This window comes from Nerophis ophidion, linkage group LG24 (assembly GCF_033978795.1).
Source record: "Nerophis ophidion isolate RoL-2023_Sa linkage group LG24, RoL_Noph_v1.0, whole genome shotgun sequence".
Classification (NCBI taxonomy): Eukaryota; Metazoa; Chordata; class Actinopteri; order Syngnathiformes; family Syngnathidae; genus Nerophis; species Nerophis ophidion.
The window spans coordinates 31,251,414-31,278,990 of record NC_084634.1 but is presented as its reverse complement, the minus strand read 5'-3'; the positions used below and the strand labels follow the sequence as shown (position 1 = coordinate 31,278,990).

The following is a 27,577-nucleotide window of genomic DNA, read 5'->3' as shown; positions in this document are numbered from 1 at the left end:
TACACTGGTGTAAAATATACTACAATGTACATGTCGTAACACTTGACCGCATTTATAATTAATAAGCAAACTAATTAATTTAATACATCTATGTATATTTATAACATTTATGTACCCCGAAATGTACGTAGATACTTTTCAATACAGCAATTTCTTATAGCCAGACCTGTGTGTTTATTTCCGTACCTGACCGTTGCCTTCCTTAGAAGTTATCACATGATTTGACGTCACATCACGTGACAACCCAGGAACCACCAGATACGGAAATACAAACACAGGTCTGGCTATAAGAATAACAAATCGCATAACAATTTAAAGACCTAATGAACGAATTTGGATTAATTTTTGATGCTTTTCAAAATAAAGGGGACCACAAAAAATGTAATTGGCTAAATCTAAAGATTTGTATCTTATTGCAATCAAAGAACAATTTCCGATGATTAAAATAAAAAATAAAAGGCATTAAACACATTGAACAATATTGTATATGGTCTGCCGTAATCTAGGATTAGGTTAGATTATAATATAAAGCTTTCTATAAATATAATTCACCTCACTTCACTTCACCTTATTGACACTATTCATTGTGATTTATGGTTGCCACTTTTGGCTTTAAGAAAAATATAATCATTAGTAAACACCAAAAACAATACCATGAATATAAGACACGTAGAAGGTAAAACACTTGTTGTTAAAGATAACACAAATTGTTACAAAATTCAGTCCTATCAGTTTATTAGTTTATGTTACGTGTAGCGGTTTAGACTCTGCTCATTTTGTTATCAAGCCAAGTAGCTGTGTGCCCAAATTAAAGTTAAGTTATGGTGTGTTAAGTTCAAGTTAAAGTACCAATGATTGTCACACACACACCAGGTGTGGCGAAATGTGTCCTCTTGCATTCGACCCATCCCCTTGTTCACCCCCTGGGAGGTGAGGGGAGCAGTGGGCAGCAGCGGTGCCACGCCCGGGAATCATTTGTGGTCATTTAACCACCCCATTCCAACCCTTGATGCTGAGTGCCAAGCAGGAAGGTAATGGGTCCCATTTTTATGGTCTTTGGTATGACTCGGCCGGGGTTTGAACTCCCAACCTACCGATGTCAGGGCGGACACTCTAACCCAGGGGTCACTAACCTTTTTGAAACCAAGAGCTACTTCTTGGGTACTGATTAATGCGAAGGGCTACCAGTTTGATACACACTTAAATAAATTGCCAGAAATAGCCAATTTGCTCAATTTACCTTTAACTATGTTATTATTAATAATACTATGTTATTATTAATAATAAATGCTTCACGGTGGCAGAGGGGTTAGTGCGTCTGCCTCACAATACGAAGTTCCTGCAGTCCTGGGTTCAAATCCAGGCTCGGGAACTTTCTGTGTGGAGTTTGCATGTTCTCCCCGTGAATGCGTGGGTTCCCTCCGGGTACTCCGGCTTCCTCCCACTTCCAAAGACATGCACCTGGGGATAGGTTGATTGGCAACACTAAATGGTCCCTAGTGTGTGAATGTGAGTGTGAATGTTGTCTGTCTATCTGTGTTGGCCCTGTGATGAGGTGGCGACTTGTCCAGGGTGTACCCCGCCTTCCGCCCGATTGTAGCTGAGATAGGCGCCAGCACCCCCCGCGACCCCAAAAGGGAATAAGCGGTAGAAAATGGATGGATGGACATTTATCTTTGTGGAAACACTGATCATCTTAATGATTTCTCACAATAAATATATATTTTTGATGTCATGTTTTAAATGGGTTAAAATCCAATGTGCACTTTTCTAGCTGTAAATATACTCCTCCCCTCTTTACCACGCCCCGCCCACAACCACACCCCCACCTCCTGAAATCGGAGGTCTCAAGGTTGGCAAGTATGGTCTAGTCCAGGGGTCACCAAGCTTTTTGAAACCAAGGGCTACTTCTTGGGTACTGATTAATGCGAAGGGCTACCAGTTTGATACACACTTAAATACATTGCCAGAAATAGCCAATTTGCTCAATTTGCCTTTAACTCTATGTTATTATTAATAATGAATGATATTTATCTTTGTGGAAACACTGATCATCTTAATGATTTCTCACAATAAGTTTATATTTTTGATGACATGCTTTAAATAGGTTAAAATCCAATCTGCACTTTGTTCGAATATATAACAAATTGGACCAAGCTATATTTCTAACAAAGACATATCATTATTTCTTCTAGATTTTCCAGAACACAAATTTTGAAAATAAATTTAAAATACTTCAAAATAAGATTTAAATTTGATTCTACAGATTTTCTAGATTTGCCAGAATTTTAAATTTTAAATCATAATAAGTTTGAAGAAATATTTCACAAATATTGTTGGTTGAAAAAACAGAAGCTAAAATGAAGAATTAAATTAAAATGTATTTATTATTATTTACAATAAAAAAAATAATTTACTTGAACATTGATTTAAATTGTGAGGAAAGAAGAGGAAGGAATTTAAAAGGTAAAATGTTGTATGTGTTACAAATCCTAAAATCATTTTTAAAGTTGTATTTTTTCTCTAAAATTGTCTTTCTGAAAGTTATAAGAAGCAAAGTAAAAAAAATTAATGAATTTATTTAAACAAGTGAAGACCAAGTCTTTAAAATATTTTCTTGGATTTTCAAATTCTATTTGAGTTTTGTCTCTCTTAGAATTAAAAATGTCGAGCAAAGCGAGACCAGCTTGCTAGTAAATAAATACAATTTTAAAAATATAGGCAGCTCACTGGTAAGTGCTGCTATTTGAGCTATTTTTGAAACATGCTGGCGGGCGACTCATCTGGTCCTAACAGGCTACCTGGTGCCCACGGGCACCGCGTTGATAACCCCTGCTTTAACTACTGGGCCACTGAGTAGACCATGAAAGTTAATTTGTGTCTTTATCATGAAAGCTTTTTTTTGACACTGAAATTTTTGCGTTTGAAATTTTATAAAACTGCATTTCGAATGTGAGTGTGAATGTTGTCTGTCTATCTGTGTTGGCCCTGCGATGAGCTGGCGACTTGTCCAGGGTGTACCCCGCCTTCCGCCCGATTGTAGCTGAGATAGGCGCCAGCGCCCCCCGCGACCCCGAAAGGGAATAAGCGGTAGAAAATGGATGGATGGATGGATGCATTTCTTTCTTTCTTTTTTCATTTTTTTTTATACATCAAATTATTCTGACGATTTCATCTAAAACAATTCAGTATTTTAAAATGTTGTTTTAAAATGTAATGTATAAAATTCAGTGTAAGAAAAAAATTCAGTTTAAAAAATTCAGTGTATACATTTTCAGTGAAAAAACTACAATAAAAATTCAGTGTAGAAAAAATCCAGTGTATAAAAATACAGTGTACAATTCAGTGTAAAAAAACACACTATAAAAATTAAATGTAAAACAATTCAGTGTATACATTTTCAGTGTAAATAAATGACTATAAAATTTCAGTGTAAAGAAAAAAAAAAAAAAGATAAAAAAATGCATTGTAAAATTTCAGTCCAAAAAAAATTCAGTGTATACATTTTCAGTGTAAAAAAAAAATCAGTGCTGACAAATTCAGTGTCAAAACATTTCCTGCTTCAAAAACCAAGACTCACTTCTGGTAAATTAATGCTGAAGCAATCGATCCTGTCTCAGAACCAGCCAATGAGGTGTCAAGTTTAAAGTCTGACCACCAGGTGTGACGTCCCGCACACTAGCGCCAGACCATCAGAGACATTCAAAAATATCGCTTTTTTAGTTATTGTTTTAAGAGGTTTCTGTTTAGCAGTTCTCTCAAAATGCTGGGATGTGCTGGGGTCATGTCACGTGATTAAAGTGTTTTCTTCAGGAACATTCTGATGCTTATACTATTTCATCATATACTTTAAAATGCCGACCTATTTCAGGTGTACTCTGTGCTTGTTCGATTGGTAACTAATTAGATTACCAAAATAACTACCGTATTTCCTTGAATAGCCGCCGGGGCGCTAATTAATTTAAAACCTCTTCTCAAAAGAATAGCTAATTAATTTAAAACCTCTTCTAACTCCTGCGCTTATTGAAGGCACGCGGCAAAAGTAAGCAGGCGCTAATAATTTTAAAACCTCTAAACACCCCTGAGCTTACCAATGGCATGCAGTAAAAAATTTAGTGTGATAAAAAAAAAATAATAAAAAACTGTTCTGCGACCACTGTGCTACAAAATGTCATCGCGCCCACCTTTGCACCGTGCTATCTGCTATATGGCATGCATACTTGCTCGACAGCCATACCGTTTGCACTGATGGTTGTGATAAAAACAACTTTAAATCTCTTACTAATATGCGCCACACTCTGGGAACCCTAACCAATTAAGAATAACAAACCCATTTCTGGAGAACATTGGCTCTGTAACACATTATAAACGCAACATAACAACTACCCACAATGCCATGCATCCATGACTCTTGGCTATATTATACACGCGCCCCCCAACCCCGCCCACCTCAACCGACACGGAAGGGGGGGGGGGGGGGGGGGTGCAAGCGGGTGTATAATATAGCCAAAAGTCATGGATGCATTGGAATTCTGGGTAATTCTTATTTTGCGTTTATCAATCAATCAATCAAAGTTTATTTATATAGTCCCAAATCACAAATGTCTCAAAGGACTGCACAAATCATTACGACTACAACATCCTCGGAAGAACCCACAAAAGGGCAAGGAAAACTCACACCCAGTGGGCAGGGAGAATTCACATCCAGTGGGACGCCAGTGACAATGCTGACAATGAGAAACCTTGGAGAGGACCTCAGATGTGGGCAACCCCCCCCCCCTCTAGGGGACCGAAAGCAATGGATGTCGAGCGGGTCTAACATGATGCTGTGAAAGTTCAATCCATAGTGGCTCCAACACAGCCGCGAGAGTTCAGTTCAAGCGGATCCAAGACAGCAGCGAGAGTCCAGTCCACAGGAAACCATCCCAAGCGGAGGCGGATCAGCAGCGTAGAGATGTCCCCAACTGACACAGGCGAGCGGTCCATCCTGGGTCCCGACGAGCGGTCCATTCTGGGTCTCGACTCTGGACAGCCAGTACTTCATCCATGGTCATCGGACCGGACCCCCTCCACAAGGGAGGGGGGGACATAGGAAAAAGAAAAGAAGCGGCAGATCAACTGGTCTAAAAAGGAGGTCTATTTAAAGGCTAGAGTATACAGATGAGTTTTAAGGTGAGACTTAAATGCTTCTACTGAATAATGTATAATGTATTACAGAGCCAATGTTCTCCTGAAATGTGTTTGTTATTCTTGTTTGGTTAGGGTTCACAGAGTGTGGCGCATATTAGTAAGTGTTAAAATTGTTTTATATCACAACCGTTAGTGTGATCTGTATGGCTGTGGAACAAGACCCCTGGTTTACACACAGTAGAAGCAAAATTAATACTCCTCTGCCATTTTGAAAATGAAGAGAGCGGGCTTCACGGTGGCAGAGGGGTTAGTGCGTCTGCCTCACAATACGAAGTTCCTGCAGTCCTGGGTTCAAATCCAGGCTCGGGATCTTTCTGTGTGGAGTTTGCATGTTCTCCCCGTGAATGCGTGGGTTCCCTCCGGGTACTCCGGCTTCCTCCCACCTCCAAAGACATGCACCTGGGGATAGGTTGATTGGCAACACTAAATTGGCCCTAGTGTGTGAATGTGAGTGTGAATGTTGTCTGTCTATCTGTGTTGGCCCTGCGATGAGGTGGCGACTTGTCCAGGGTGTACCCTGCCTTCCGCCCGATTGTAGCTGAGATAGGCACCAGCGCCCCCCGCGACCCCGAAAGGGAATAAGCGGTAGAAATGGATGGATGGATGGAGAGCGGATGCGTCACTTGTGGTTTCACAAATTTGATCCAGCTGTAAAAGTAAGCATGTGCTTAATAATTTGAGGAGTGTGTTATACCCGGCAGTAATTCAAGGCAGGCGCATATTACGTGCCCAGTGGCTATTCAAAGAAATATGTCAATTAGATTACCATAGTAACTAGCATATCACGCAAATGAGCGGATTCCAACTATTGAAATACTTTGTATAGTTCAAGACTTACGGATTCCAACCATTGAAATACTTTGTATAGTTCAAGACTTAAGGATTCCAACCATTGAAATACTTTGTATAGTTCAAGACTTACGGATTCCAACCATTGAAATACTTTGTATAGTTCAAGACTTACAGATTCCAACCATTGAAATACTTTGTATAGTTCAAGACTTACGGATTCCAACCATTGAAATACTTTGTATAGTTCAAGACTTACGGATTCCAACAATTGAAATACTTTGTACAGTTCAAGACATACGGATTCCAACCATTGAAATACTTTGTATAGTTCAAGACTTACGGATTCCAACCATTGAAATACTTTGTATAGTTCAAGACTTACGGATTCCAACCATTGAAATACTTTGTATAGTCAAGACTTACGGATTCCAACCATTGAAATACTTTGTATAGTTCAAGACTTACGGATTCCAACCATTGAAATACTTTGTATAGTTCAAGACTTACGGATTCCAACCATTGAAATACTTTGTATAGTTCAAGACTTACGGATTCCAACCATTGAAAAACTTTGTATAGTTCAAGACTTACGCATTCCAACCATTGAAATACTTTGTATAGTTCAAGACTTACGTATTCCAACCATTGAAATACTTTGTATAGTTCAAGACTTACGGATTCCAACCATTGAAATACTTTGTATAGTTCAAGACTTACGGATTCCAACCATTGAAATACTTTGTATAGTTCAAGACTTACGGATTCCAACCATTGAAATACTTTGTATAGTTCAAGACTTACGGATTCCAACCATTGAAATACTTTGTATAGTTCAAGACTTACGGATTCCAACAATTGAAATACTTTTGTATAGTTCAAGACTTACGGATTCCAACCATTGAAATACTTTGTATAGTTCAAGACTTACGGATTACAACCATTGAAATACTTTTTTATAGTTCAAGACTTACGGATTCCAACCATTGAAATACTTTGTATAGTTCAAGACTTAAGGATTCCAACCATTGAAATACTTTGTATAGTTCAAGACTTACGGATTCCAACCATTGAAATACTTTGTATAGTTCAAGACTTACGGATTCCAACCATTGAAATACTTTGTATAGTTCAAGACTTACGGATTCCAACCATTGAAATACTTTGTATAGTTCAAGACTTACGTATTCCAACCATTGAAATACTTTGTATAGTTCAAGACTTACGGATTCCAACCATTGAAATACTTTGTATAGTTCAAGACTTACGGATTCCAACCATTGAAATACTTTGTATAGTTCAAGACTTACGGATTCCAACCATTGAAATACTTTGTATAGTTCAAGACTTACGGGTTCCAACCATTGAAATACTTTGTATAGTTCAAGACTTACGGATTCCAACCATTGAAATACTTTGTATAGTTCAAGACTTACGGATTCCAACCATTGAAATACTTTGTATAGTTCAAGACTTAAGCATTCCAACCATTGAAATACTTTGTATAGTTCAAGACTTACGGATTCCAACCATTGAAATACTTTATATAGTTCAAGACTTACGGATTCCAACCATTGAAATACTTTGTATAGTTCAAGACTTACGGATTCCAACCATTGAAATACTTTGTATAGTTCAAGACTTACGGATTCCAACCATTGAAATACTTTGTATAGTTCAAGACTTACGGATTCCAACCATTGAAATACTTTGTATAGTTCAAGACTTACGGATTCCAACCATTGAAATACTTTTTATAGTTCAAGACTTACGGATTCCAACCATTGAAATACTTTGTATAGTTCAAGACTTACGGATTCCAACCATTGAAATACTTTGTATAGTTCAAGACTTACGGATTCCAACCATTGAAATACTTTGTATAGTTCAAGACTTACGGATTCCAACCATCGAAATACTTTGTATAGTTCAAGACTTACGGATTCCAACCATTGAAATACTTTGTATAGTTCAAGACTTAAGGATTCCAACCATTGAAATACTTTGTATAGTTCAAGACTTACGGATTCCAACCATTGAAATACTTTGTATAGTTCAAGACTTAAGGATTCCAACCATTGAAATACTTTGTATAGTTCAAGACTTACGGATTCCAACCATTGAAATACTTTGTATAGTTCAAGACTTACGGATTCCAACCATTGAAATACTTTGTATAGTTCAAGACTTACGGATTCCAACCATTGAAATACTTTTTATAGTTCAAGACTTACGGATTCCAACCATTGAAATACTTTGTATAGTTCAAGACTTACGGATTCCAACCATTGAAATACTTTGTATAGTTCAAGACTTACGGATTCCAACCATTGAAATATTTTGTATAGTTCAAGACTTACTGATTCCAACCATTGAAATACTTTGTATAGTTCAAGACTTAAGCATTCCAACCATTGAAATACTTTGTATAGTTCAAGACTTACGGATTCCAACCATTGAAATACTTTGTATAGTTCAAGACTTACGGATTCCAACCATTGAAATACTTTGTATAGTTCAAGACTTACGGATTCCAACCATTGAAATACTTTGTATAGTTCAAGACTTACGGATTCCAACCATTGAAATACTTTGTATAGTTCAAGACTTACGGATTCCAACCATTGAAATACTTTGTATAGTTCAAGACTTACGGATTCCAACCATTGAAATACTTTGTATAGTTCAAGACTTACGGATTCCAACCATTGAAATACTTTGTATAGTTCAAGACTTAAGGATTCCAACCATTGAAATACTTTGTATAGTTCAAGACTTACGGATTCCAACCATTGAAATACTTTGTATAGTTCAAGACTTACGGATTCCAACCATTGAAATACTTTGTATAGTTCAAGACTTAAGGATTCCAACCATTGAAATACTTTGTATAGTTCAAGACTTACGGATTCCAACCATTGAAATACTTTGTATAGTTCAAGACTTACGGATTCCAACCATCGAAATACTTTGTATAGTTCAAGACTTACGCATTCCAACCATTGAAATACTTTGTATAGTCCAAGACTTACGGATTCCAACCATTGAAATACTTTGTATAGTTCAAGACTTACTGATTCCAACCATTGAAATATTTTGTATAGTTCAAGACTTACTGATTCCAACCATTGAAATACTTTGTATAGTTCAAGACTTAAGCATTCCAACCATTGAAATACTTTGTATAGTTCAAGACTTACGGATTCCAACCATTGAAATACTTTGTATAGTTCAAGACTTACGGATTCCAACCATTGAAATACTTTGTATAGTTCAAGACTTACGGATTCCAACCATTGAAATACTTTGTATAGTTCAAGACTTACGGATTCCAACCATTGAAATACTTTGTATAGTTCAAGACTTACGGATTCCAACCATTGAAATACTTTGTATAGTTCAAGACTTACGGATTCCAACCATTGAAATACTTTGTATAGTTCAAGACTTACGGATTCCAACCATTGAAATACTTTGTATAGTTCAAGACTTACGGATTCCAACCATTGAAATACTTTGTATAGTTCAAGACTTACGGATTCCAACCATTGAAATACTTTGTATAGTTCAAGACTTACGGATTCCAACCATTGAAATACTTTTTTATAGTTCAAGACTTACGGATTCCAACCATTGAAATACTTTGTATAGTTCAAGACTTACGGATTCCAACCATTGAAATACTTTGTATAGTTCAAGACTTACGGATTCCAACCATTGAAATACTTTGTATAGTTCAAGACTTAAGGATTCCAACCATTGAAATACTTTGTATAGTTCAAGACTTACGGATTCCAACCATTGAAATACTTTGTATAGTTCAAGACTTACGGATTCCAACCATCGAAATACTTTGTATAGTTCAAGACTTACGCATTCCAACCATTGAAATACTTTGTATAGTTCAAGACTTAAGGATTCCAACCATTGAAATACTTTGTATAGTTCAAGACTTACGGATTCCAACCATTGAAATACTTTGTATAGTTCAAGACTTACGGATTCCAACCATCGAAATACTTTGTATAGTTCAAGACTTACGGTCATTTGAAAACATCACTGCACATCCTAATGGCAGCCACAGTTTCCATCTTAAAGACCAAAAAAAAATTATTTGGGAATGTTCGGCGAGCCAGATTGAAAAGCTTTACGGGCTGCATGTGGCCCCCCAGCCTTAATTTGCCCAGGACTGAGCTAGACTATTTACCATGCTGTTTGGGTAATAAAAAAATGGGTGTCATACAGAATTGTGCTATCAGTTCATGTTGTGTGACAGTAATATAAACTGATCTATTTTGTGAAGAAAATATCAGCAAAGTGTTGCACAAAATTAAATATTAGAACAAGTTTCTTCAGCAAATTGTTGTTTTTTCAGCTGCCATTGTGTACAAAATAGGCGTACTTCTACCAAGGAATGGAGGTTAAGGTTCACTGACATCAATCACATATCCTTTTTTGTTTTTGGCAGAGTGGGTGTATCCTCCCGGTACTGCTGGAAACAATCTCTTCCTTTTTTGCTGTTGCTGTTCAAGTTTGTGCCAGACGGACCTTTTTTGTCAATCCATCATCTCTTGACATAACTAACATCTTTTCATCACAGCAAAGTGCTGAAAGTAAGTAAACACAACTATTTAGTTTTTTTTTTTTTACTGTTTTCTGTCTTCAGTAATATTTTTTTCCAACAAACAATACCGATACAGCGATGATGTGATAATTGTTTGAAAATAATCATTATGCACATAAAAGCATTTGCATTTTAATGGCTTGATATAATAGCTTTGGACGTCTAACAAGCATTGTTGATATCTGATGCTATGCAAGAAATATTGATGCAATCATGCGATGGCGTAAACATGTCGACTTTATAAGCCGCTACTTACTTTCCTAAACTGTGAACCCTGTGGTTTATACAAATATGCAGCTAATCTAGGGATTTCTCTTTGCCAATGGCCATAATGTTACTTACACAGTAGTAACATTGACCAAAACAAGTTTGTTACTGTTCGTGCTATTTGTCCATCTTTTGGACAAATTAGCTCATTGCAGGTGCTGCGGGTTGAAAGTCTACAGCAGGGGGGGCCCACAATTTTTCTGCAGGCGAGCTACTTTTCAATTGACCAACTCGAGGGGATCTACCTCATTTATATATATCATTTATATTTATTTATTTATTAAAGAGACATTTTTGTAAACAAGTTAAATGTGTTTAATGATTATACAAGCATGTGTAACACATATAAATGTCTTTCTTTCACAAAGACAAGAATATAAGTTGGTGTATTACCTGATTCTGATGACTTGCATTGATTGGAATCAGACAGTAATGATGATAACGCCCACATTTTCAAATGGAGGAGAAAAAAAGTTGTCGTTTCTGTACAATACCACATGAAAGTGGTTGGTTTTTGGCATCTAATTCATTCAGCTTCCATACACTTTACAAGAAAAACATTGGCGGCAAATTCCGTAGCTTGCTTGATTGACATTCACGGCACCCGAGGGTCTTATGAGATGACGCTGGCTGCTGCCAGTTCATTATTATGAAAAAATGACAGAGAGGAAGGCGAGAAACACTTTTTATTTCAACAGACTTTCGCGCCGTCCCTTCCGTCAAAACTCTAAAGGCCGACTGCACAAAAAAGCAAGATGGCGGCGCCCGGACGGGCTGCGACACTGCGGTGCTCTTGCTAAAGATGGAACATTTGGCGGAAATGCCGGACAGTTCTGCAGACTTCATGGCTGGGTCGCATCGTGGTCACTCCGTGATCACGTACGACCGCCAGACACTTCTGGATGTGGACATATCGGGCCGTTTTGGACTGAAAGACGCGTGCGTGCTAAACATGCTAACTAGCATGGGAATACGTCGGCGGCTACATCCAGCGGCCTGTGAAGCAGCGGAGTCTAGTAGCAGCGGGGGCCGTCTACGGAGCAGATGCCAGCGGTGTGATCGGAAACGCGGATGCCGAGCGGGGCTAAAAACAAAGCAGAAGGCTAATCCCCACAGAACACCACTTCCCTCCATCCTGAAGACGGATTTAGATGAAAGATGCGAGACTACTGGTCTGGGTAAGGAGTCTGTTAAATTAGAACAAGTTTTTTCTGCTTTGAGTGTTTCAGAGTTGGACATGTGTTTTACTGAGGTGGCTAACTATGATGCGTGCAGTTTATCAAAGCAACAAACAAACAATCGGAAAATCCCCGTTACTGAGGAGGCTAACCATGATGCGTGCAGTTTATCAAAGCAGCAATCAAACAATCGGAACATTCCCGTCGTATCAATTCCTAGATATGGTCGTAATTATACTGAATGCACTGGGCATAATAAACACAACATTATTAATATTGCTACTACGGATAATTTGATCAAAAATTCCCTAAAACAGCCCACTACCTATAATATAGGTTTTTTAAACATAAGATCATTGTCTCCCAAAACGTTATTAGTTAATGATATTATCAGAGACAACAATCTTAACGTCATCGGTCTCAGTGAAACCTGGCTTAAACCAAATGACTTTTTTGCGCTAAATGAGGCATGTCCTCCTAACTTTACACATGCGCATATTGCCCGTCCGCTTAAAAGGGGTGGGGGGGTCGCACTAATATACAACGAAAACTTTAACCTTAGTCCTAACATAAATAATAAATATAAATCGTTTGAGGTGCTTACTATGAGGTCTGTCACACCGCTGCCTCTACACCTGGCTGTTATTTACCGCCCCCCAGGGCCCTATTCGGACTTTATCAATGAATTCTCAGAGTTCGTTGCTGATCTAGTGACACACGCCGATAATATAATCATAATGGGGGACTTTAATATCCATATGAATACCCTATCGGACCCACCGTGCGTAGCGCTCCAGACTATAATTGATAGCTGTGGTCTCACACAAATAATAAATAAACCCACGCATTGCAACGGTAATACGATAGACCTAGTGCTTGTCAGGGGTATCACCGCTTCCAAAGTTACGATACTCCCGTATACTAAAGTATTGTCCGATCATTACCTTATAAAATTCGAGGTTCAGACGCATGTTCGTCAAACTAATAATAATCATAACTGCTATAGCAGCCGCAACATTAATACAGCCACAACGACAACTCTTGCGGACCTACTGCCCTCGGTAATGGCACCATTCCCAAAGTATGTGGGCTCTATTGATAACCTCACTAACAACTTTAACGACGCCCTGCGCGAAACCATTGATAACATAGCACCGCTAAAGTTAAAAAAGGCTCCAAAAAAGCGCACCCCGTGGTTTACAGAAGAAACTAGAGCTCAGAAATTATTATGTAGAAAGCTGGAACGCAAATGGCGCACGACTAAACTTGAGGTGCACCATCAAGCATGGAGTGATGGTTTAATAACTTATAAACGCATGCTTACCCTAGCTAAAACTAATTATTACTCAAATCTCATCCACCGTAATAAAAACGATCCTAAATTTTTGTTTAGTACGGTAGCATCGCTAACCCAACAAGGGACTCCTTCCAGTAGCTCCACCCACTCAGCTGATGACTTCATGCAATTCTTTAGTAAGAAAATTGAAGTCATTAGAAAGGAGATTAAAGACAATGCGTCCCAGCTACAACGGGGTTCTATTAACACTGATACGATGGTATATACGGCGGATACTGCCCTCCAAAATAGTTTCTCTCGTTTTGAGGAAATAACATTAGAGGAATTGTTACAACGTATAAATGGAATAAAACAAACAACATGTTTACTTGACCCTCTTCCTGGGAAACTGATCAAGGAGCTCTTTGTATTATTAGGTCCATCAGTGCTAAATATTATAAACTTATCACTTTCCTCGGGCACTGTTCCCCTAGCATTCAAAAAAGCGGTTATTCATCCTCTTCTTAAAAGACCTAACCTCGATCCTGACCTCATGGTAAACTACCGACCGGTGTCTTACCTTCCCTTTATTTCAAAAATCCTCGAAAAAATTGTTGCGGAGCAGTTAAATGAACACTTAGCGTCTAACAATCTATGTGAAACCTTTCAATCCGGTTTCAGGGCAAATCACTCGACGGAGACAGCCCTCGCAAAAATGACTAATGATCTATTGCTAACGATGGATTCTGATGCGTCATCTATGTTGCTGCTCCTCGATCTTAGCGCTGCTTTCGATACTGTCGATCATAATATTGTATTAGAACGTATCAAAACACGAATTGGTATGTCAGACTTAGCCCTGTCTTGGTTTAACTCTTATCTTACTGATAGGATGCAGTGTGTCTCCCATAACAATGTGACCTCGGACTACGTTAAGGTAACGTGTGGAGTTCCCCAGGGTTCGGTCCTTGGCCCTGCACTCTTCAGCATCTACATGCTGCCGCTAGGTGACATCATACGCAAATACGGTGTTAGCTTTCACTGTTATGCTGATGACACCCAACTCTACATGCCCCCAAAGCTGACCAACATGCCGGATTGTAGTCAGCTGGAGGCGTGTCTTAATGAAATTAAACAATGGATGTCCGCTAACTTTTTGCAACTCAACGCCAAAAAAACGGAAATGCTGATTATCGGTCCTGCTAGACACCGAACTCTATTTAATAATACAACTCTAACATTTGACAACCAAGCAATTAAACAAGGCGACACGGTAAATAATCTGGGTATTATCTTCGACCCAACTCTCTCCTTTGAGGCACACATTAAAAGCGTTACTAAAACGGCCTTCTTTCATCTCCGCAATATCGCCAAAATTCGCTCCATTCTGTCCACTAAAGACGCTGAGATCATTATCCATGTGTTTGTTACGTCTCGCCTCGACTACTGTAACGTATTATTTTCGGGTCTCCCAATGTCTAGCATTAAAAGATTACAGTTGGTACAAAATGCGGCTGCTAGACTTTTGACAAGAACAAGAAAGTTTGATCACATTACGCCTGTACTGGCTCACCTGCACTGGCTTCCTGTGCACTTAAGATGTGACTTTAAGGTTTTACTACTTACGTATAAAATACTACACGGTCTAGCTCCATCCCATCTTGCCGATTGTATTGTACCATATGTCCCGGCAAGAAATCTGCGTTCAAAGGACTCCGGCTTATTAGTGATCCCCAAAGCCCCAAAAAAGTCTGCGGGCTGTAGAGCTTTTTCATTTCGGGCTCCAGTACTCTGGAATGCCCTCCCGGTAACAGTTCGAGATGCTACCTCAGTAGAAGCATTTAAGTCTCACCTTAAAACTCATTTGTATACTCTAGCCTTTAAACAGACTCCCTTTTTAGACCAGTTGATCTGCCGCTTCTTTTCTTTTTCTTCTATGTCCCACTCTCCTTTGTGGAGGGAGTCCGGTCCGATCCGGTGGCCATGTACTGCTCGCCTGTGTATCGGCTGGGGACATCTCTGCGCTGCTGATCAGCCTCCGCTTGGGATGGTTTCCTGCTGGCTCCGCTGTGAACGGGACTCTCGCTGCTGTGTTGGATCCGTTTTGGACTGGACTCTCGCGACTGTGTTGGATCCATTATGGATTGATCTTTCACAGTATCATGTCCTCATATGTTATCATAGTCATCAGTATCATCAGTATCACAGTATCATGTTCTCATAGTCATCATTGTCACCGACGTCCCACTGGGTCATTATTGTCACCGATGTCCCACTGGGTGTGAGTTTTCCTTGCCCTTATGTGGGCCTACCGAGGATGTCGTAGTGGTTTGTGCAGCCCTTTGAGACACTAGTGATTTAGGGCTATATAAGTAAACATTGATTGATTGATTGATTGATTTCCTATCTTCACAATAAAAGTCCTGCTTCGTGCACAAGCGATCTGAGGGATTGCTTGTGCACGCCAGTTTTCCGAGACTCTGTATTTTGTTAGCGCAGGCAGCATGAAGCAGGGCTTTTATTGTGAAGATAGGAAATGGGTGCAGTCGGCCTTTAGAGTTTTGACGGAAGGTACGGCGCGAGAGTCTGTTGAAATAAAAAGTGTTTCTCGCCTTCCTCTCGGTCATATTTTCATAAAAATGATCTTGCAGCAGCCAGCGTCATCTCACAAGACCCTCCGGTACCGTGAATGTCATTTAAGTGACGTCTTGGTGAAGATTGATGATCACTAATTTTTAGGTCTATTTTTTTTTAAAAGCCTGGCTGGAGATCAACTGACACACCCCCCGCGGTCGACTGGTAGCTCGCGATCGACGTAATGGGCACCCCTGGTCTACAGTATTTCCTTTTGTTTGGTGCCTTGAACCGGAAGGATAAGTGCTGTTCCATCTAATAGCCGTCAATAACATATGGCTTCTTCATTCATCACTCCAAGCGACTAATGTGGGTTTTACAAAAACTACAATAATTTATACTAGGGTTGTCCCGATACCAATATTTTGGTACTGGTACCTGTACCAAAATGTATTTCAAAATATTTTTCTCATACTTTTTGATACTTTTCTAAATAAAGGGGACCACAAAAAAGCTTTATTTGCTATATTTTAACAAACAATCTTAGGTACATTAAACATATGTTTTTATTACAATCGATAAACATATTTGTCCTTAAATAAAATAGTGAACATACTAAACAACTTGTTTTTTAGTAGTAAGTAAACAAACAATGGCTCTTAATTAGTCTGCTGAGATATGCAGTAACGTATTGTGTGATATATCATTCTAATATTTTGTCAACATTATGAGGGACAAACTGTAAAAATGAATTATTAATCCACTTGTTAGTTCACTGTTAATATCTGCTTATTTTCTGTTTCAACATGTTCTATTTACACTTGTTAAAATGTAATATTGACTTATTCTTCTGTTGTTTGGATGCTTTACATTAGGTTTGGATGATCCCACAAATTTAGGCATCTATCCGATACGAAGTAGTTACAGGATCATACATTGGTCGTATTCAAAGTTCTCATGTGTCCAGGTAACATATTTACTGAGTTTATGAACCTAATATGATTTTAAAAAAATGAAAGAAAAATGTTATGACGAAAAAAATGACGATATAATCATAGTAGTATCGACTAGATACGCTCTTGTACTTGGTATCATTACAGAGGGTGTCAGGTATAGATCCACCCAGGATATTTTTTACATTGTGACGCCGGTGAGCTATTGTATCCTCCTACGGTGTGTAATGAAGCATGTTTAGCTAACTAATATTAGCTATGAACAATAAAACACTGAATATGAACAACATATGAACATTTTTAAATGGAAAAGATGGTGGAAATAATGGAATTTTTGTTTTAATATTGTTTCTGTAAGAGAGCAAACATGACACAAACCTTCCTAATTGTTAGAAATTCCACTGTTTATATTAAACATGCTTTACTGATGAGAGGATTTGGCGGTCCTTGAATGCACTGTAGTTAGGTTTGCATGTAGCTGACACAGAAATACATGTTATGCCATTCATCCTTTGTCTCATTTTGTCCACCAAACATTTTATGCTGTGCGTGAATGCACAAAGGGGAGATTTGTTGATGTTATTGACTCGTGTGGAGTGCTAATCAGGCATATTCGCTCACTGCATGACTGCAAGGTAATCGATGTTAACGTGCTAGTTAGGCTAGCTGTATATACATATTGCATCATTATACCTCGTTTGTAGGTATATTTGAGCTCATTTCATTTCCTTTACTTTGTATTTAGTTTATATTTACATTCTCATGACACATTATCCGCATGTAATATTGGCTGCATTTCAGATAGTCGTTTGTGTGACATGTTGTTCCAGACCACAGTAAACATTACCCAGCTTGCAAAGATTGTAATAAATCAAATAGAAAAAGACAGCCTGCCGTTTCCTTTAACATGAACACACACATCTATACCTTTGGCTATTCTAAGCCAGCAATTTCCAGGAGTTATTTCACCTTCTGAGAAGTCTCTGTTTTACTAATGTTTTCCAATGTTCTAAAAATGTGTAAAATAAAAATTACATTTCAATATTTCTATCAACAAAGATTTGTGTCAGTCTGCGACACATAGTCATTTTGATAGTTAATAGCTAATATAGACACTTACGTCATGTGTTGCCTGCATTATAAGACTTATACAAGGCTTTTAATTGTCTGCAGCTCCAGAAGGATTTTAAATTTTTTATATTTGGTCCGATATGGCTGTTTAAACATTTTGGGTTGCCGACCCATGGATTAGTTGATTGATCGAAAAAAAAATAAACAATAAATTAACGAATTCAATAAATATTTGTTTGGTGCAGCCCTAAATATATTGCATATATAAATAATTCGTTGCACCCCTACTGGCTGCTTAGTTGGAGTTAATTCCTGATTAAACAACATAAGTGTTTTTCTTCCCTAAAACAGATGCATTCCTTAATTTTGCAACCTTGGCAAAAATAATTTCCTTGTGACAGTTTTTTAAAATTCCCCACCTTTTGACTACTATGACATAAAAGTAACACATCAATCTTTAGCCCTCTTCAATTTGACATTTCAGTTGTAAAAAACGCAGCCTTTGCACTTTTCCCTTCCTTGTCTTATAAACGCACAACTTTAATCCTATTAAAGAGAAGACGGGAGGTGAAGGAGAATATTCCAGATAGGGAATTAGTGGGGGTTCAATTAGTATTCATGGGGAAGTCTTGGGACAGATGCTTAGTTTTAGGGGGCTGCATGGACTTGAATTGCTGACACATTTATTTAGTTTTTTTATATTATCTTATTATATTTTATTTATAATTATTCATTTATTTTGTTTACATTGTTTTGTTTACTTTACTCAGATACATATTTAGGAGTGACGGCATTTCACTATTAATTGACATTTACTTTTGATGGCCAAATGTTACAAATATTTATACAAAATAATCTTTAAATAATTACTTCAATGGCATTTAATTTATTTTAATTGGAATACAATGCCTGGATGTGTTTTTATATTTTAAATAATAGTACATGTATTTATTTAAATTAATTATTTCAAGTTTTAAATATTTATTTGATGATTGAATTACAAACCCAAAACCAGTGAAGTTGGCACATTGTGTAAATGGTGAATAAAAAAAGAATACAATGATTTGCAAATCTTTTTCAACTTAGACCCGCTCGACATCCATTGCTTTCGGTCCCCTAGAGGGGGGGGGGGGGGGGGGGGGGGGGGGGGTTGCCCACATCTGAGGTCCTCTCCAAGGTTTCTCATAGTCAGCATTGTCACTGGCGTCCCACTGGATGTGAATTCTCCCTGCCCACTGGGTGTGAGTTTTCCTTGCCCTTTTGTGGGTTCTTCCGAGGATGTTGTAGTCGTAATGATTTGTGCAGTCCTTTGAGACATTTGTGATTTGGGGCTATATAAATAAACATTGATTGATTGATTGATTGATATATCATTGAATAAATGTGTGAGCAAATTAACAGTTTATGAACAACATTTCTCAACCAGCTATTGCAAGCAATTTATGGATTTCACCATTTAAGGTCCGTAATATCATCCAAAGGGGCGGTATAGCTCGGTTGGCAGAGTGGCCGTGCCAGCAACTTGAGGGTTGCAGGTTCGATTCCCGCTTCCGCCATCCTAGTCACTGCCGTTGTGTCCTTGGGCAAGACACTTTACCCATCTGCTCCCAGTGCCACCCACACTGGTCTATATGTAAAAATTACATATTTGGTTTCACTATGTAAAGCGCTTTGCGTCACTAGAGAAAAAGCGCTATATAAATATAATTCACTTCACTTCACATCAAAAGGTTCAGACAGTCTGGAGAAATCATTGCACTTAAGCGATAATATTACGGACCTTCGATCCCTCAGGCGGTAGGTACTGGATCAAATGTTAGGTTCTGATCAAGGAATTGACCCCAGGATGCAGAGACGGTAGGCCAGGTAGAATTATAACAAAATAATAATTTAATGAGTCCAAAAGCTCAACAAAAGGCGATGGAGCAGAAGTGCACACCATAAATAAACAACTCTAACAAGTCACTCAGTGGTCGGCAGGGGAATTGGCCTGGGCGCACTGGAGCACAAAAGGTCCAACACAGAAATCCTTTGAACCTCAGGGAGGCTAGGAAGTAAACACAGAGAGGTGAGGAATTGTAGGAATAAGGAAAAACTACATACCAAGGCTGATGAGGTAAAACGGGGGAGGTATAGGAAACAATAACCGGCAGGGAACAGCTGGCGGTGACAAACTTAGCGATTTGTTACAGGTGTGCCTCGCTGGGGACTAATTACTGAAGACAAACAGACACCAAAAACAGGGAAAAGACAGGGAAATGACAAAACACAACATCAAAAACTGACATCGGTGTCAGATATCACCACATGGGCTCAGGAACACTTCAGAAAACCACTATCAGTAACTACAGTTTGTCACTTCAACTGTAAGTGCAAGTTAAAACTCTACTATGCAAAGCCAAAGCCATTTATCAACAACACCCAGAAACGCCGCCGGCTTCGCGGCTTTTGTGTGGCGCATTATGAAGCCTGAAATACCACAACCTAGACCCTGGACTGTTGACCAACTTAAACTATACATCAAGCAAGAACGGCAAATAATTCCACCTGAAAAGCTTCAAAAATTGGTCTCCTCAGTTCTCCCCCAGTGTTGTTAAAAGGAAAGGTCATGTAACACAGTGGTAAAAATGCCCCCGTGACAACTTTTGTGCAATGTGTTGCTGCCATTAAATTTTAAATTAATGATTATTTGCCAAAAAAATAAATTAGTTTGTCAGTTAAAACATTAAATATCTTGTATCTGCAGTCTACTCATTTGAATATAAGTTGAAAATGATTTTCAAATCATTTAATTCTGTTTTTATTAAATGATTCACACAACGTGCCAACTTCACTAGTTTTGGGTTTTGTATTTGCATCATGACACATTATCTGTATGTAATATTGGCAGCATTTCTGATAGTTGTTTGTGTGCCATGTTGTTCCAGACCACAGCAAACTTTACTCAGCCTGCAAAGATTGTAAAAAATCCATTAGAAGAAGACAGCCTGCCTTTTTTTTTTATTTTTTTAACTTGGACACACACATCTATACCTTTGGCCATTCTGAGCCAGTAATTTCCAGGAGTTAGCTCACCTTCTGAGAAGCCTCCATTTTACTCATATTTCCCAATGTTGTAAAAATGTGTATAATAAATATTACATTTGAACACTTCTGTCAATGAAGATTTGCGTCAGCTTGCGTCATTTTGATAGTAGGCTAATATAGCTAATATAGACACTTACATCATGTGTTGCCTTCATTATTACGCTTATATAAGGTTTTCAATTTTTTTGCGGCTCTAGACACATTTTTCTTTTGTATATTTGGTCCAATATGGCTCTTTCAACATTTTGGGTTGCCGATCCCTGAGCTAGGTGTATAATAACAGGTAGCTGGGTAATGGATGATACATTGACACAGAGGAGCTGTTACCACATGATATTTTGTTGTGTTTTTATCCACAATGGGCGACTTTGTAGTTAGGGATGTATATAAAAACACCAAACAAATATTACTTTACAACAGACAGGCTTCTGGTATTTTTGGAGGGTTAAGCAACAAGACTAAACACATTATTTGGTTTAGTCTTCTAATATAACAAAAATCTACAAAACCCAAAACTTTGCATCAGTCCATCTTAGATGAGCTCGAGCCCAGCTAAGCCGGCGTTGTTTCTGGGTGTTGTTGATAAATGGCTTTCACTTTGCGTACTAGAGTTTTAACTTGCACATACAGATGTAGCGACAAACTGTAGTTACTGACAATAGTTTTCTGCGTGTTCCTGAGCCCATGCGGTGATATCCTTTGCACCTTTGATGTCGCTTTTTGATGCAGAGGGACTGAAGGTCACAGGCATTCAATGTTGGTTTTCGGTCTTGCCGCTTACGTGTAGTTATTTCTCCAGATTCTCTAAAACTTTTAACGATATTACGGACCGTAGATGAGGAAATTCCTAAATTCCTTGCAATAGCTCGTTGAGAAAAGTTTGTTCTTAAAACTGTTTGACAATTTGCTCACGCGTGGGTTCACAAAATGGTGACCCTCGCCCTATCCTTGTTTGTGAATGACTGAGTATTTCATGGAAGCTGCTTTTATACCCAATCATGGCACCCACCTGTTCCCAATTAGCCTGTTCGCCTTTGGGATGTTCCAAATAAGTGTTTGACGAGCATTCCTCAACTTTCTCAGTCTTTTTAGCCACTTGCGCCAGCTTTTTTGAAACTTTTTGCAGGCATCAAATTCCAAATGAGCTAAAATTGGCAAAAAATAACAAAGTTCACCAGTTCGAACGTTAAGTATCATGTCTTTGCAGTCTATTTAATTGAATATAGGTTGAAAATAATTAACAAATCATTTTATTCTCTTTTTATTTACCATTTACACAACATGCCAACTTCACTGGTTTTGGGTTTAGTAAAAGACATAATTATTTTCAATATATTTAAGGTATTGGATCAATTATTTCTTGGCTCCTTTGTCAGCTAATGAAAGGCGGTCTTGAATAATTCATACCGCAAAACTCCCATGCGGCACCTTGATAATTAGAAGCCAGCCTTTCTGCAAGTTTTAATCTAATTTGAGCACGGGAGCATGTTAGCGTGGCGGGAAGGCTGCGCTGTTGTGATGAAGGACAGGGTGACATGAGGTATACCGGCTAGAATAATTCCAATTTAACTGCGACGGGTCAAAGCAAGGCAACTTGAGGAGAATCACAACGCTTTCCATCGGCGATCTCCAAACTTGGAACTTTCTACAAAGCCTTGTTCCGTACTGTGTTAAGAGGCTACATAAGGCTGGCTGATTAGCTACCGACAGCATCTTCTTCTGTCAAAATTTATTTTTCCTAGTATGGGTTTAAAAGTTTATGCAAAGCTTGTTGCCATCATTCTGTTAGTTACTGAGAAACAAAGTTGGGTAACTTCCTAAAAAGTAAATTGATTTGTCAAATACTGACGTCTTACAGTCAAAGACTCAGGGAATGGAAACGTTGACTGTGTAATATGCCAACTAGGGTTGCACGGTATACCAGTACTGGTACTAATGAATCAAAAACGGTGCTGTACTCTGTTTGAAAAGTACCGGTTCGCCATATTTTTTTTTTTTTACAGGCATCGTCGTCATGTCATGACATTGCTGAGGAGCAGAGGAGCATGTTCGGCAGCGCACAATCCTGGAGTACTTACAAGCAGATACAGTGTGTAGGCAGAAAAGGGAGAATGGTCGCATTTTGGCTTAAAAACTAACGATAAAGGTGAAGCTATAACACTGAAACGCCCTCAGGAAGAGGTGCATTAAATCATTGCTAGCTAGTTAGCGGCTAATATCCATTCATAATTGGCAGTGTTTTAGCTACTTCTAAATCACTAATCCTGGCCTCCATGGGGACAAAATTAAGCGAGTTTCTAACAAGTATCATCGCTGCAGGACGAGGAATAGCTCACCGGTGTGACGATGCAAACAAACGCCATGGGTGGATCTACACCTGACATCCACTGTATCAATCAATCAATCAATCAATGTTTATCTATATAGCCCCAAATCACAAATGTCTCAAAGGACTGCACAAATCATTACGACTACAACATTCTCGGAAGAACCCACAAAAGGGCAAGGAAAACTCACACCCAGTGGGCAGGGAGAATTCACATCCAGTGGGACGCCAGTGACAATGCTGACTATGAGAAACCTTGGAGAGGACCTCAGATGTGGGCAACCCCCCCCCCTCTAGGGGACCGAAAGCAATGGATGTCGATACCAAGTAACGATACCATGTACAAGAGCGTATCTAGTCGATTCCAATATGATTACATCTATATTTCTTTTGGTCAGAAAAAATAACATAAAAAAATCATATTATGTTTATAAACTTAGTAAATATGTCCCTGGACAAATGAGTACTTAAATTATGACCAATGTATGACCCTGTAACTACTTGGTATCAGATCAATACCTACATTTGTGGTATCATCCAAAACTAATGTATAGCATCCAAACAGAAGAATAAGTGATTATAACATTTCAATAGAGGTGTAGATACAACCTTTTGAAACAGAAAATAAGCAGATATTAACAGTAAATGAACAAGTAGATTAATAATCATTTTTGCATGCTCATTCTGAAGAAGGCGAAAAGCTTGTCACACCGAGACATGGATTATTTTTGCTTCTTCGATGCAAGGAGAATACGGGACGAGCCAGACGTTACTGTGAGTACACGGTTTATTTGGAATGCTAAATACAAAAATAATCGAACTAAGGGCGCTCACAAAGAGGTACAAAACTTGGCTACAAAAATACAAGCAGGAAAACAAAACACCTCCTCGATGGCATGAAAGACGATAAACTATAAACTTAAACTTGCACTGTGGCAGAACTATGAACAACTAAAACAAAAACACTTACTGTGACCGAAACAAGGGGCATGGATAGCAGGGTGCGTAGCAGGTAATCATGAAGGCATGAAGGCAAGCACATGCAAAAATCCCAGACTGATGGACAGAAAGTAAAATGCTTAAATAGTGGCAGTGGTAATGAGGAACAGGTAATGAGGGCATGGGCGTGACTAGGAGGGCAAGGTGAAAATCAATGAGTTGTCATGGTAACAAAAACAAACCAGGAAGTGAAAAAAACGGGACAAGAGTCCAGAAAACAAAACAAAACATGATCAAACATAAAACCAGATTTATAGGCGTGACAAAGCTAAACAGTCGATGACAGTTGTGGTTGCTCAGAGTTGTCAGTGCTAACAAAAAGCTATAGAAGCAAAGGTGTCAAAAGTGTGGCCATTTAGCTTGTTTTTTATTGGCTTGTGAAACATTGCGAATAATTCAAACAAAAAAAAAAATAAAGCTAAAGGCACAATGAAAAAAAAAGCCCTACATGTTCATTCTAATAACGGATACAAGCCCAATATCCTGTTTTAAAAGCAGCTTCTCAAAATGTTGTGTTCATGTCCTAATATTTGATCAAATTTCAAGGCAATTCTTGTAATTTTACACTCAATTTGAGCCTTTTCACGTTCTTTCCCAGTTGAATGGACAACCACCATGGCTGTCCATTCAACTAGGGATGTCCTGATACAACCGTTTCAGTTCATGATATTGACATTGGACTCTTGAGTATTGACCAAAACTGATCCAACCCAAATTGTTGGAATTTATTTACATTTTAACTTTTCAATTATTTCATTAACAGACAACAATAAACTCAAACATTCTGAATATTATTTTTTTTTTTTTACAAAAAATCTGTCCAACACAACATGAAAATGAGGCCAATAAAACTAAGCCAGAGGTCAGCAACCCAAAATGTTAAAAAGAGCCATATTGAAGCAAAAATACAAAAACATTTAAAAAAAAAAATCTGCCTGGATCCGCAAAAATTCAAAAGTCTTATATGTGTATCGGCTTGGGACATCTCTGCGCTGCTGATCCGCCTCCGCTTGAGATGGTTTCCTGCTGGCTCCGCTGTGGACGGGACTCTCGCTGCTGTGTTGGATCCGCTTTGGACTGGACTCTCGCGGCTATGTTGGATCCACTATGGATTGAACTTTCACGGTATCATGTTAGACCCGCTCGACATCCATTGCTTTCGTCCTCTCAAGGTTCTCATAGTCATCATTGTCACCGACGTCCCACTGGGTGTGAGTTTTCCTTGCCCTTATGTGGGCCTACCGAGGATGTCGTAGTGGTTTGTGTTGTGGTTTGTGCAGCCCTTTGAGACACTAGTGATTTAGGGCTATATAAGTAAATATTGATTGATTGATTGATATACTGTGTTATAATGAAGGCAACAGTGATATAAGTGTCTATATTAGTTATATTAGACAATCAAAATTACTGTTCTGTGTGACTGCCATCTACTGCTCACACTTATCATTACACCATGTACCAAATAAAATTGCTTGAAGGTCGGTAAGCACAACCAGAATTATTCCGTATATTAGGGTCACCGGGTTATAAGCCGCACTGTTCGAATTTTGAGAAAATGAAAGGATTTTAAGTAAACCTTATAGTAGAAAAAATACAGTAAATGCAAGATGATATAATCTAATACTTGTTTTTTTTTTCTTGTATTGGACTGATCTCAGATATCAATATTGGATCAGTAGACCCCTAGTTTCAATTGAGTTTTCAGATTGTTTTGACCTCACTGAAGATCTTAAACTCCCCCAATCATGAGACCCAAGAATGAGGATTTTAAACACTGAGAGCTGTAGCAATTCTTGATTTGGCCCACTAATCCTCTTCTGTGGTATAGTTTTGATTTAACATGGATGTTTTTATTTGCCATTGGCAAATTTTAATTGACGTCTACCAATTTTGGTCTATTTAAAGGGGAACATTATCACAATTTCTGAAGGGTTAAAACCAATAAAAATCAGTTCCCAGTGGCTTTTTTATTTTCAAAGTTTTTCTCAAAATTTTACCCATCACGCAATATCCCGAAAAACGCTTCAAGTGCCTGATTTACACATCGCTATATCCACCCGTCTATTGTCCTGTGACGTCCACTGTGTGAAGCCACAGAAAACAAACATGGCGGATAGCACAGAAAGGTATAGCATAGTAGCTCGGATTCAGACTCGGATTTCAGCGGCGCAAGCGATTCAACAGATTACGCATGTATTGAAACGGATGGTTGGAGTGTGGAGGCAGGTGCCGAAAACGAAATTAAAGAAGAAACAGAAGCTTTTGAGCCATATCACGACAGACAGCGGCACGGAAGGAAGCGCGGACGAATTCGGCGATCGCCTTCTAACCAAAGATTGGTGTATATTTGTTTGGCATTAAATGTGGGTGGAGGGAAAGGCTGGATGCAAATATAGCTACAAATGAGGCATAATGATGCAATATGTACATACAGCTAGCCTAATAGCATGTTAGCATCAATTAGCTTGCAATCATGCCGTGACCAAATATGTTCTGATTATCACACCCCCACATAAGTCAATAATATCAACAAAACTCACCTTTTTGATTTCGTTGACTTTATTGTTGGAAATGCATCTGCTTTGAGTGTCGCAGGATATCCACACATTCTTGCCATCTCTGTCGTTGCATAGCTGTCGTCGGTACAGTGTGCAGAACAAACGAGGGACTTTCGCATCTTTTGACCAGCTGGTGCAACTTGAATCCGTCTCTGTTCGTTTGGTCACACCCTCCGACAACACACCGACGAGGCACGATGTCTCCAAGGTACCGGAAAACAGTCTAAAAAAACGGAAAATAACAGAGCTGATTTGACTTGGTGTGTGTAATGTGTTTGAGAAAATGGCGGGTCGCTTCACGACGTGACGTCACGGGTGAAAGGTCATTGCTCTGACAGGTGAACAATTGAAAGGCGTTAAATCGCCAAATTCACCCTTTTAGAGTTCGGAAATCTGTTAAAAAGCATCAAGGTATATATATTGACGATTACATACGTCTGGTGATAATGTTCCCCTTCAAGCTGATTTAATGACATAAAAAAAATGTGCTTTAATACAAATCCCAAAACCAGTGCAGTTGGCACATAGTGTAAAATCGTAAATACAAACAGAATAAAATAATTTGCAAATCCTTTTCAACTGATATTCAATTGAATAGACTGCAAAGAGAAGATACTAAATCTTCGAACTGGAAAACTTTATTTTTGCAAACATTAGCTCATTTGGAATTTGATGCCTGCAGCAT

General features: G+C 38.5%; 1 long non-coding RNA gene across 2 annotated transcripts; it reads left to right on the top strand.

Moving 5' to 3' along the window:
- Positions 1 to 243: 243 nt before the first annotated feature.
- Positions 244 to 27,390, top strand: LOC133542082 (uncharacterized). Of its 2 annotated transcripts, none has more exons than XR_009804045.1 (3): positions 244 to 278; positions 10,448 to 10,592; positions 26,968 to 27,390. It is a non-coding gene; the product is annotated as an uncharacterized LOC133542082 (long non-coding RNA). The 2 variants fall into 2 exon arrangements; XR_009804044.1 differs by lacking the exon at positions 26,968 to 27,390 and adding an exon at positions 23,013 to 26,286.
- Positions 27,391 to 27,577: the final 187 nt, after the last annotated feature.